The following is an 11,469-nucleotide window of genomic DNA, read 5'->3' as shown; positions in this document are numbered from 1 at the left end:
CTCAGGAATTGGTGGAGTTTTTGCGCGAGGTACCCACTGAGAAATTACCCTTTGATAGAATATCGCAGGTACTCCATCTGAACCTGAGGCCTTCAACGGAGCCATTTGCATTATTGCTTTACGAATCTCATCTCCCGTGACTTCTTGCTGTAAGCTTTCAGCTTGCTGGAGTGAGATCTTTGGTAGTAGGTTCGCAATGTCATGAGGTGCTTCCCATTGGGATATAATTTGATTATGTTGATCCTTCTGAAAAATGTCGCCAAAGAAGTTGAGAATGGTGTCTTGAATCCCCTTTTTATCAGAGATCCATTCTCCCTTATTATTTTTGAGTATCAGGATTTCATTTTTTCGCTTCCTGGCTTTCGCTTTCCTAAAGAATCACTTGCTATTTGTATCCTCGAGAGCTATCCATTTCCCTTTTGCCCGTTGTCTCCAATACTGAAGTTGGATGGTCATTCGATCTGTAACTCTTTCCCTTACGTCCCTTTGTCTTTCTCCATACATCTCATCCTGATCCTCCAACTGAGCCGCTTCACATTGCCCGGAGAAATCATCCCACACTATGCCCGCTTTCTTTCTGTAATCTCTGCACCATTTGAAGATTTGAAATCTTGTAGATTTTAGCTGTTGGTAACTCGAAACATAGGTGAACCCTCTATGTTCATTTCCAACATTTCTTAACCATCTCTTTGATTTATGGGAGGTCAAAGCTGTAATATCCCAAATTTTTGTAACTATTTTATAAATTTATTTTGTTATAATAAGATTTTATAAATATAAAATTCTGAAAAATAAAGTAAAATCATAAAAAATCAGATTTTTATGAAAACTATTTTATTTATTAAATCAGATTTTTATTTTAAACAAAAAAAAAAATTCGAAATGAGATTTTTTTAAAAAATCAGATTTTTTTTTTTTGGTTCAAAGAGAAAGATAGAGAGAAAAGAAAATTCTGAATTTTTTAAAATACTTATCTTTTAGTGAAACCCTAGATTTACATACATATATATATCCCCAAACACCCAGAAATTCTCACATAATTCACTTTCTTCATCTCTTTGGTAAGTTCTAAATTTCAGATCTAGAATTATCATTGTTATTTTCGAAGGTTTTAAACTTTAAAAACAAAAACAAAAAAAAAAAAATCCCGAGCCGGTCTTCTTTCTTCTCCTTTCCTTCTTTCCTTCGTCTGGTTTTTTTTTCTTTGTTGTACTGTTGTTGTTTGTGGCGATGAATACATGGACTTTATTTCCTATTCACTTGCACTTTCTTTTTGACAGCCACTTGCACTTATTAACTCTTGTTTCTTTTTTTTTTTTTTAATAAAAGGGGGGTTTATGGCAATAAGGCACATGTTGCTATGTTGGTGATTTGTAGTTTTTGTACAGTGAAGTCACTGAAAGTGACGAAGAATTCACCATGTTTTATTTTGTTTTTAAAGAAAAAAATGATGATTTCAGTAGCACATATTTTACCACGGTAATGTACATGAAAGTTGCAGTTTTCTACCCTTCTAATTTAAAACTTATAAATAATGTTATTTATTTAAAACGTGACTTTTGTTTAGTTTTGGCTAATAATTATTGCTAAAGTTTTACACCTTGGTTTTATTTGTGGGATATTATATCAAGTGACTAACTTTAGGTAATATTATTTGTTATAGACGGAACTTTCGTAGAAGGCGACTTTTAGTTGATATTGCTATACTTGGGAAGCGTTTGAGGTAATTCACAATGTCCATCAACAACTAGAATCCCGTTAGGAATTGTATGTATGTGCTATGTGTAATACATGTGGTTATGTGATTCTATGTTTATGTTAGATGTATATTATGTGACAGGAATCGTATAGTACTTTCTATGACTAAAATTATTATTATTATTATTACTATAGTACTATTATCCCTGCGTATAATATATATGTATCTACTGGTATTGTTGTTATATATGGAAGTGGATTTTTTTAATGTACCTAATTATACCATCGTATTAAAATTATGCTAATATTGACAATGTACTTAATGGGTATAACTAGTGTGTTAATGATGTAGCGAACGGTATTATAAGTTGACACATATTGTGACTCTATGAGGCTCTAATGATGGATATATTGGTTACTATGAATTATGGACGTTGATTATTATAATTTTATTAAGTGGCTAAGTTGTGAAAATATTATTTGAACTAAAGACGTTCATGTTAATGTTAATGTGATTTTTGATGTGCCATAAACTATTAAAATATATTAATCACGTAAAGTGGAAATAATATTGAGGGAATAATCCTGTGGACTTGGATCCTCCATAGGTGATGAACAGTACTTGATTTTATTCTGTTACAACTCTTTATTGTCTTCCTCCTAATACTATTGGTGCGCATTGCGGATACCCATTAGATTAGTGAGGGGTGTGCACACTAGGGACGTTCTGCAAAACGATATTGGCCATTGCTCTTAATTATGGGTGACGACCCATGTTGAAGTAGGTGGTTACTGGGATTAGTCCCGGCCTACTGACGTTCAATTCCCTCTAATAATTAAATTTGTGTTGTGTGATCATATAAACTTGAGTATTAAATTGATAATGTGTTATATACTTTTGTATTACTTATACTGTCTGTTTAGTTATACTTGTCTGTATTGTATTATATTTGTATGTATGTTAAAAAATTATTTTTAAATATAACTATTATTATTATATTTTACGGATGGAGTTGTAATTACTTAGCTTTCGCTAATTTTGTTTTTTGTTTTTCTTTGCTCTTTTCCTATTTATTTTGTGCAGGTTGGTGAAAGGGACTACGTTGCAGGAATGAGTGAATTTATAGTTTTTAAGTTCACCTAGTTTAATAACATGTACTGTCATTTGAGATTGTTTAGTTTTGGTTTGGTTTAAATTAGACAACTTAGTTTGGTTATTTTGATACTTTGGTTTGAGTTAAATTTTTATTTCTAATAATTAGCCTTGCATTTATTTTGAACAATAGATGCGGCGGTAACACCCTAAAGGTTTGGTCAGTATTTTAATGAAAAGTGAATATTTTATAAAGTTTTAGAACCAAAGTTTTGGGGTGTTACAAATTGGTATCAGAGCTTAGGTTATAATAAATATAAATTAGGAGTTAATAAAATTTGTTAAATAATTAAGAGTCTAAGGTTAAATAAGATAGTGTAATAATAATAATAAACTTAAAATAAATTGTGAGAGTGTGATCGAAATGGGTTTATGTGCCTTAATGTGAAAGCACTTATTTCAGTGCTTATTAATTGTTTCTTTTCGTTCTTGTATGTTTAGATGTTGTAACTACAAGAAAATGTTGCGCTCGGATGACCGACCATAGGATTTAGAAATTTATATTTATAATAAGGTCTATAGACTAAGTTCTTTAGTAGTATTGAAATTCTCTAAGTTCCTATATATGTGTTTTATTAGGAATTTATTACTTGACTATTTGAGTTGAATAGAAATTAAGTTCTTGTTATAATTGTTGTTTACTTGTCAAAATTGATGTTATATGGAAGCATGCAAAGATTGTCTTGAAATGTTATGATGAAATATAGTTTGGTTGAGTCATGAAATTTTCTTATGATGAAAGTTGTATTGAGTAAATAAAACGATGTGCAAGACCATGTATGGGTGAATAGATGTAGTAATACCAATGCTAATGTGCAGGAATTGTATGCAAACCTATCAAGTATACACTAGATCTCGTAGGAGGACTTTTGAACAAATGGCTGAAACCCCTGAACAACTGCTTGAGAGACTGAGATCTCTTGAACAACTTTCGCAACGTATGGGTTTAGTGTTACAAAACCAATTAGGGAATAATGGTGGAGAGGACCCACAAGCTGCTATGGCAAAGAAGTTAGCAACCCTTAAACCTCCAATCTTTGTAGGAAAGGAAGACCCCTTACTCTTAGAGAACTGGCTAAGAGACTTTGATAAGTTATTCACTGCTACGGGACACCTGAAGCTCAAAAAGTAGACCAAGCTACCTTTTATTTGAGGGAGGATGCAGACACTTGGTGGGAGAGTCAAGGACCTATTGTTAGAGCTCAGGAAAACTTTAATTGGAATGCTTTTAAGCTAAGGTTGCTATTAAGGATAGATTTTTCCCTGAACATATTAGGAGGCAGAAATACAATGAGTTCACTAGATTTAACCAGGGAGGTACTATGTCTGTGCAAGAGTATGCCCAAAAGTTCAATGAGTTAGCTAGATTTTGCCCTAATGTTGTGCCAGATGAGAGAGCAAGGCTCAAAAGTTTGAGGATGGTTAGCATTTAGAATTCAGACCAGACTTGGGGGAGCAACTTCTGCAACTTTTCAGGAGGCTTATGCTAAGGCTTCTAATATTGAGAGGATTTTGAGGCGTGAAGAGAGAAGTTATGGGGAGGAATAAGAGAAAAGACCCACCTAACAACCAAAATGACCATGGAAATGACAAGAAACCTCGATATGGGGGTAACATAATAATGGGGGCAATAATCACACTAATGGGTGGTAATTATCAAGGGAATCGTAGCAACTACCAAGGTCAGGGGAGATCAAACCAGCAAGGATCCCGTACCCAGAACCCTACTTGTAGAAGTGTAACAAAAGCCACCCAGGATTTACCTGTCAAGGAGACCCAATAACTTGTTATGCTTGTGGAGAGAAAGGACATAAGGCTAATCAGTGTCCCAAGCGTCAGAATAATGGACAAAATGGAAACAATGGGGGTAATAGGAATGGTCATGGGCCTAATCAGAACCAGAACAACAATAACCGTCCCTATAACAACAACAACTCCTAGGGTCAGACTTCGAATGCTCAAGGGGGGAACAATACTCAGCATAATGGTCAGAATAACAATCGAGCAAATGGAGGAAACAACAATCAGAACGGCAATGGAAATGGTGCTCGAGGCAACAATGGAAGAATCTATGTTATGAACCAAATGAAGCAGACACCAACGCCAATGTTGTGACGGGTACTTTCCTCGTAAACTCTAACCCTGCTTACTTGCTTTTTGATTCTGGGGCGTCTCATTCTTTCATAGCTAGTTCATTTGTTGAAAAGTTAGGTCTAAAACCCTCAATCTTGTGTCAAACTTTCATTACAATACCTTCAGGAGAAGTAGTTCCTTGTAGTTCTCTATACCAAGACATACCCATTACCATATTAGGATCTGATTTGCCGCTGATCTTATTCAGTTTGACTTACCCGACTTTGATGTAATATTGGGAATGGATTGGCTTGCTAAGTATAGAGCTAGGATAGAGTGTCATACTCAAAAGGTGTCTCTTAGGGGGCCAAAGGGAAATAGAATATCCTATCAAGGAATTGTTTCTAAACCTGGAGTCAGTATTGTGTCAGCCATGTCATTCAAAACCTATATTAGGAAGGGCTACCCATATATTTGTGCCATGTGAAGGATGTGAGTGTGGAGGATGGAGAGATATCTCAAATACCTGTGGTGAGTGAGTTCCAAGATGTTTTTCCAGAAGAAATTCCAGGGATGCCGCCAGTGAGAGAAATGGATTTTAAAATTGACCTAGTGCCTGGAACTGGAGCTATTTCTAAGGCACCATATAGGATGGCACCTGCAGAGATGCAAGAGTTGAAAGTGCAATTGGAGGAATTATTGGAGAAAGGGTACATTAGGCCAAGTGTTTCACCTTGGGGAGCACCAGTGTTATTTGTTCGAAAGAAGGATGGAACCTTGAGGTTGTGTATTGATTACAGAGAGTTGAATAATGTCACAATAAAGAATAAGTACCCATTGCCTAGGATTGAGGATTTATTTGATCAACTTAAGGGTGCTGGAATTTTCTCTAAGATTGATTTGAGGTCTGGGTATCACCAATTGAGAATTTCGGAGGAAGATATACCAAAAACAGCGTTTCGTACGAGGTATGGGCATTATGAGTTCACAGTGATGCCATTTGGACTTACTAATGCACCTGCAGCATTTATGGATCTTATGAATAGAACATTTCAGCCGTATTTAGATAGATTTGTGGTGGTGTTCATAGATGATATATTGGTGTATTCAAGGACAAAGAAGAGCATGAAGGTCATTTAAGGAAAGTTTTGGAGATACTTCGAGAGAAAAGGTTGTATGCTAAGTTATCAAAATGTGAGTTTTGGCTTGAGAAAGTTGCATTTTTAGGTCATGTGATTTCGAAGGAAGGTGTTGTTGTAGATCCATCAAAGATACAAGCAGTAACAGAATGGGTGAGACCTAGTAATGTGACTGAGATTAGAAGTTTCTTAGGACTTGCTGGCTACTATAGGAGGTTTGTGCAAGATTTCTCAAAAGTAGCTCAACCTTTGACAAATTTGATGAAGAAAACAACTCGATTTCAGTGGGATGAGAGGTGTGAGAAAGCTTTTCAGGAATTGAAGCAAAGACTTACTTCAGCACCAGTTTTGACGTTACCATCTGGATTAGAAGGTTTTGAGGTGTATAGTGACGCTTCTAAGAATGGGTTAGGATGTGTATTGATGCAACATGGTAAGGTGGTAGCATATGCTTCGAGACAACTTAAGCCTTATGAACAGAATTACCCTACTCATGATTTAGAGTTAGCTGCTGTAGTATTCGCATTGAAGATTTGGAGCATTATTTGTATGGTGTGTCATGTAAGATTTTCACTGATCATAAAAGTCTGAAGTATATATTTACTCAGAAGGAGTTGAACATGAGACAGAGGAGATGGCTTGAACTTATTAAGGATTATGATTTGGAGATATTGTATCATGAGGGTAAAGCGAATAAAGTTGCTGATGCATTGAGTAGGAAGACTAGTCATTCGATGAACATGATGGTGTTATCTGAGAGATTGTGTGAAGATTTCAGGAGCATGAGTTTAGAAGTCATGGAGCAAGGGCAAGTGGAAGCTCAATTGAATGCACTATGTGTGCAACCCACCTTATTCGATGAGATTCGAGAGAAGCAAAGTAGTGATGAGTGGATGGTGAAGATAAAGAAAATGAAAGAAGATGGAGTTGTCATCGAGTTTGACATTGATGAAAATGGTGTTGTGAAGTACAAGGAAGATGGTGTGTCCTAAGGATGAGGAGTTAAAAAGAAAGATTTTGGAAGAAGCTCATAATACGCCATATTCTGTGCATCCTGGAGGAGAAAACTTATAAGGATTTGAAGCAGCATTTTTGGTGGAAAAACATGAAACGTGAAGTGGCAGAGTTTGTTGCAAAGTGTTTGACGTGTCAGAAAGTGAAGATTCAGCATATGAGACCTGGTGGAATGATGCAACCTTTAGAAGTGCCGAGTTGGAAATGGGAGTCTATTTCAATGGATTTTGTGATGGGATTACCACTTACTAAGTCAGCTAAGAATGCCATATGGGTTATAGTGGATCGATTGACAAAGTCGGCCAGATTTATAGCAATGAAGGATACATGGAGTATGCAACAGTTGGCTAGTGCATATGTGCGAGAGGTTGTTAGACTGCATGGAGTACCAAAGGATATCGTTTCAGATAGAGACTCGAGATTTTTGTCCAAGTTTTGGGAGAGGTTACAACAAGCCTTTGGGACATTGCTAAATTTAGTACAGCTTTCCACCCTGCAACAGATGGACAGACAGAGAGAACAATTCAAACATTGGAGGATATGTTGAGAGCATGTGTGATAGACTTTGGAGGATCTTGGGATGATTATTTGCCAACTATAGAGTTTTCGTATAACAACAGTTATCACTCAAGCATAAAGATGGCACCGTATGAAGCATTAATGGGCGGAAAATGTAGGAGTCCTTTGTGTTGGAGTGACATAAGTGAGACGATGACTTTAGGGCCTGAGATGATTGAAGAAACAACGAAACAAGTTAGGCTTATTCAGGAGCACATGAGGGCAGCTCAAGATAGACAAAAGGCTTACGCAGATCAGAATAGAAGGGAGATGGAATTTGAGGTTGGGGAGAAGGCTTTGCTAAAAGTGTCACCAACAAAGGGGGTCATGAGATTTGGTAGGAAAGGAAAGTTGAGTCCACGTTACATTGGACCATATGAGATCTTGGAACGAATTGGGGAAGTAGCCTATAGATTAGCCTTACCAATGGAGTTAGCTAATGTCCATAACGTCTTTCATGTGTCTCAACTTCGAAAATATGTCCATGATCCTACCCATATCATTCAACCTGAAACCATTGAACTAGATGAGACCTTATCCTTTGAGCAACGCCCAGTTAGAATCCTTGATACCAAAACGAGAGTACCCGGAACAAGGCGGTAAAATTAGTCAAGGTGTTATGGTCAAGTCAAACTTCTGAAGAGGCTACTTGGGAAGCCGAAGATGATATGAAAAATCGATATCCCGAACTTTTTCAGCAGGTACGCTTGAGTTTCGGGGACGAAACTCTTTAAGGGGGGTAGAATGTGATACTAACTTTTTGTTTGCATATTAGTAGCGAACGATAACGTTAAAGTTCGAGGACGAACTTTCTTTTAAGGGAGAGTAGATGTAATATCCCAAATTTTTGTAACTATTTTATAAATTTATTTTGTTATAATAAGATTTTATATATAAAATTCTGAAAAATAAAGTAAAATCATAAAAATCAGATTTTTATGAAACTATTTATTTATTAAATCAGATTTTTATGTTTTAAAAAAAAAAAAATTCGAAATAGATTTTTTTAAAAATCAGATTTTTTTTTTTTGTTCAAAGAGAAAGATAGAGAGAAAAGAAAATTCTGAATTTTTTAATAAAACTTATCTTTTAGTGAAACCCTAGATTTACATACATATATATACCCAAACACCCAGAAATTCTCACATAATTCACTTTCTTCATCTCTTTGGTAAGTTCTAAATTTCAGATCTAGAATTATCATTGTTATTTTCGAAGGTTTTAAACTTTAAAAACAAAAACAAAAAAAAAAAATCCCGAGCCGGTCTTCTTTCTTCTCCTTTCCTTCTTTCCTTCGTCTGGTTTTTTTTTCTTTGTTGTACTGTTGTTGTTTGTGGCGATGAATACATGGACTTTATTTCCTATTCACTTGCACTTTCTTTTTGACAGCCACTTGCACTTATTAACTCTTGTTTCTTTTTCTTTTTTTTTAATAAAAGGGGGGTTTATGGCAATAAGGCACATGTTGCTATGTTGGTGATTTGTAGTTTTTGTACAGTGAAGTCACTGAAAGTGACGAAGAATTCACCATGTTTTATTTTGTTTTTTAAAGAAAAAAATGATGATTTCAGTAGCACATATTTTACCACGGTAATGTACATGAAAGTTGCAGTTTTCTACCCTTCTAATTTAAAACTTATAAATAATGTTATTTATTTAAAACGTGACTTTTGTTTAGTTTTGGCTAATAATTATTGCTAAATTTTACACCTTGGTTTTATTTGTGGGATATTATATCAAGTGACTAACTTTAGGTAATATTATTTGTTATAGACGGAACTTTCGTAGAAGGCGACTTTTAGTTGATATTGCTATACTTGGGAAGCGTTTGAGGTAATTCACAATGTCCATCAACAACTAGAATCCCGTTAGGAATTGTATGTATGTGCTATGTGTAATACATGTGGTTATGTGATTCTATGTTTATGTTAGATGTATATTATGTGACAGGAATCGTATAGTACTTTCTATGACTAAAATTATTATTATTATTATTACTATAGTACTATTATCCCTGCGTATAATATATATGTATCTACTGGTATTGTTGTTATGGAAGTGGATTTTTTTAATGTACCTAATTATACCATCGTATTAAAATTATGCTAATATTACAATGTACTTAATGGGTATAACTAGTGTGTTAATGATGTAGCGAACGGTATTATAAGTTGACACATATTGTGACTCTATGAGGCTCTAATGATGGATATATTGGTTACTATGAATTATGGACGTTGATTATTATAATTTTATTAAGTGGCTAAGTTGTGAAAAATATTATTTGAACTAAAGACGTTCATGTTAATGTTAAGTGATTTTTTGATGTGCCATAACTATTAAAATATATTAATCACGTAAAGTGGAAATAATATTGAGGGAATAATCCTGTGGACTTGGATCCTCCATAGGTGATGAACAGTACTTGATTTTATTCTGTTACAACTCTTTATTGTCTTCCTCCTAATACTATTGGTGCGCATTGCGGATACCCATTAGATTAGTGAGGGTGTGCACACTAGGGACGTTCTGCAAAACGATATTGGCCATTGCTTTTAAATTATTGGGTGACGACCCATGTTGAAGTAGGTGGTTACTGGGATTAGTCCCGGCCTACTGACGTTCAATTCCCCTCTAATAATTAAATTTGATGTTGTGTGAATCATATAAACTTGGAGTATTCAAATTGATTAAGTGTGTTATATACTTGTTTGTATTACGTTATACATGTCTGTTTTAGGTTATACTTGTCTGTATTGTATTATATTTGTATGTATGTTATAAAAATTATTTTTAACATATAACTATTATTATTACTATTTTACAGGATGGAGTTGTAATTACTTAGCTTTCGCTAATTTTTGTATTTTTGTTTTTCTTTGCTCTTTTCCTATTTATTTTGTGCAGGTTGGTGAAAGGGACTACGTTGCAGGAATGAGTGAATTTATAGTTTTTAAGTTCACCTAGTTTAATAACAGTACTGTCATTTGAGATTGTTTAGTTTTGGTTTGGTTTAAATTAGACAACTTAGTTTGGTTATTTTGATACTTTGGTTTGTAAGTTAAATTTTTATTTCTAATAATTAGCCTTGCATTTATTTTGAACAATAGATGCGGCGGTAACACCCTAAAAGTTTGGTCAGATATTTTAATGAAAAGTGAATATTTTATAAAGTTTTAGAACCAAAGTTTTGGGGTGTTACAAAAGCACCAAGCCTCCAATTTAATCAAACTTTTCTTTTTCGGTTTGGCAGGATTAAACAGAAAGAGAATAGGGCTATGATCTGAAACCATGATCGGGAGGTTTAGTGAGATTGCGTTTCGTTGTTTGTGCATCCATTCCTTCGAACCATACACTCTGTCCAACCATTCATATATTTTGTCATTTCCCATTATATTATTGCACCAAGTGTATTTGGGACCTATAAATGGAAGTTCCGTAATCCCAAGTCTCATTCTCCAACTTGAGAATTCGTCACTTCCTGGGATAGAGGTGAGACCTCCCCATTTTTGCTCTAAATTCTCAATTTGGTGAAAATCCCCACAAATTACAAAATCGTCCCTTGTGATATCCACCATATCTACAACCTTCTCCCAGACTTCATGTCTGTAATTTAAATAAGGCGAACCATACATGAATAGAAGCTTCCATTCATAATTCTGTCCTTCGAGTACATCCACTATTTTACAAGTTATGAGATTCATAGAGTTATGGAAAACATTGAGGCTCACCGAGCCATTCCAAAAAAGAGCTAGCCCTCCTGCTAAACCGACCGCATTACAAACTTCAAAGGACAGAGAACCTAAGACCCTAGACAACTTGGCAATTAAACTA

Source organism: Beta vulgaris, chromosome 2 (assembly GCF_026745355.1).
Source record: "Beta vulgaris subsp. vulgaris cultivar EL10 chromosome 2, EL10.2, whole genome shotgun sequence".
Taxonomy (NCBI): Eukaryota; Viridiplantae; Streptophyta; class Magnoliopsida; order Caryophyllales; family Amaranthaceae; genus Beta; species Beta vulgaris.
Note: the sequence above shows the minus strand (reverse complement) of the source record.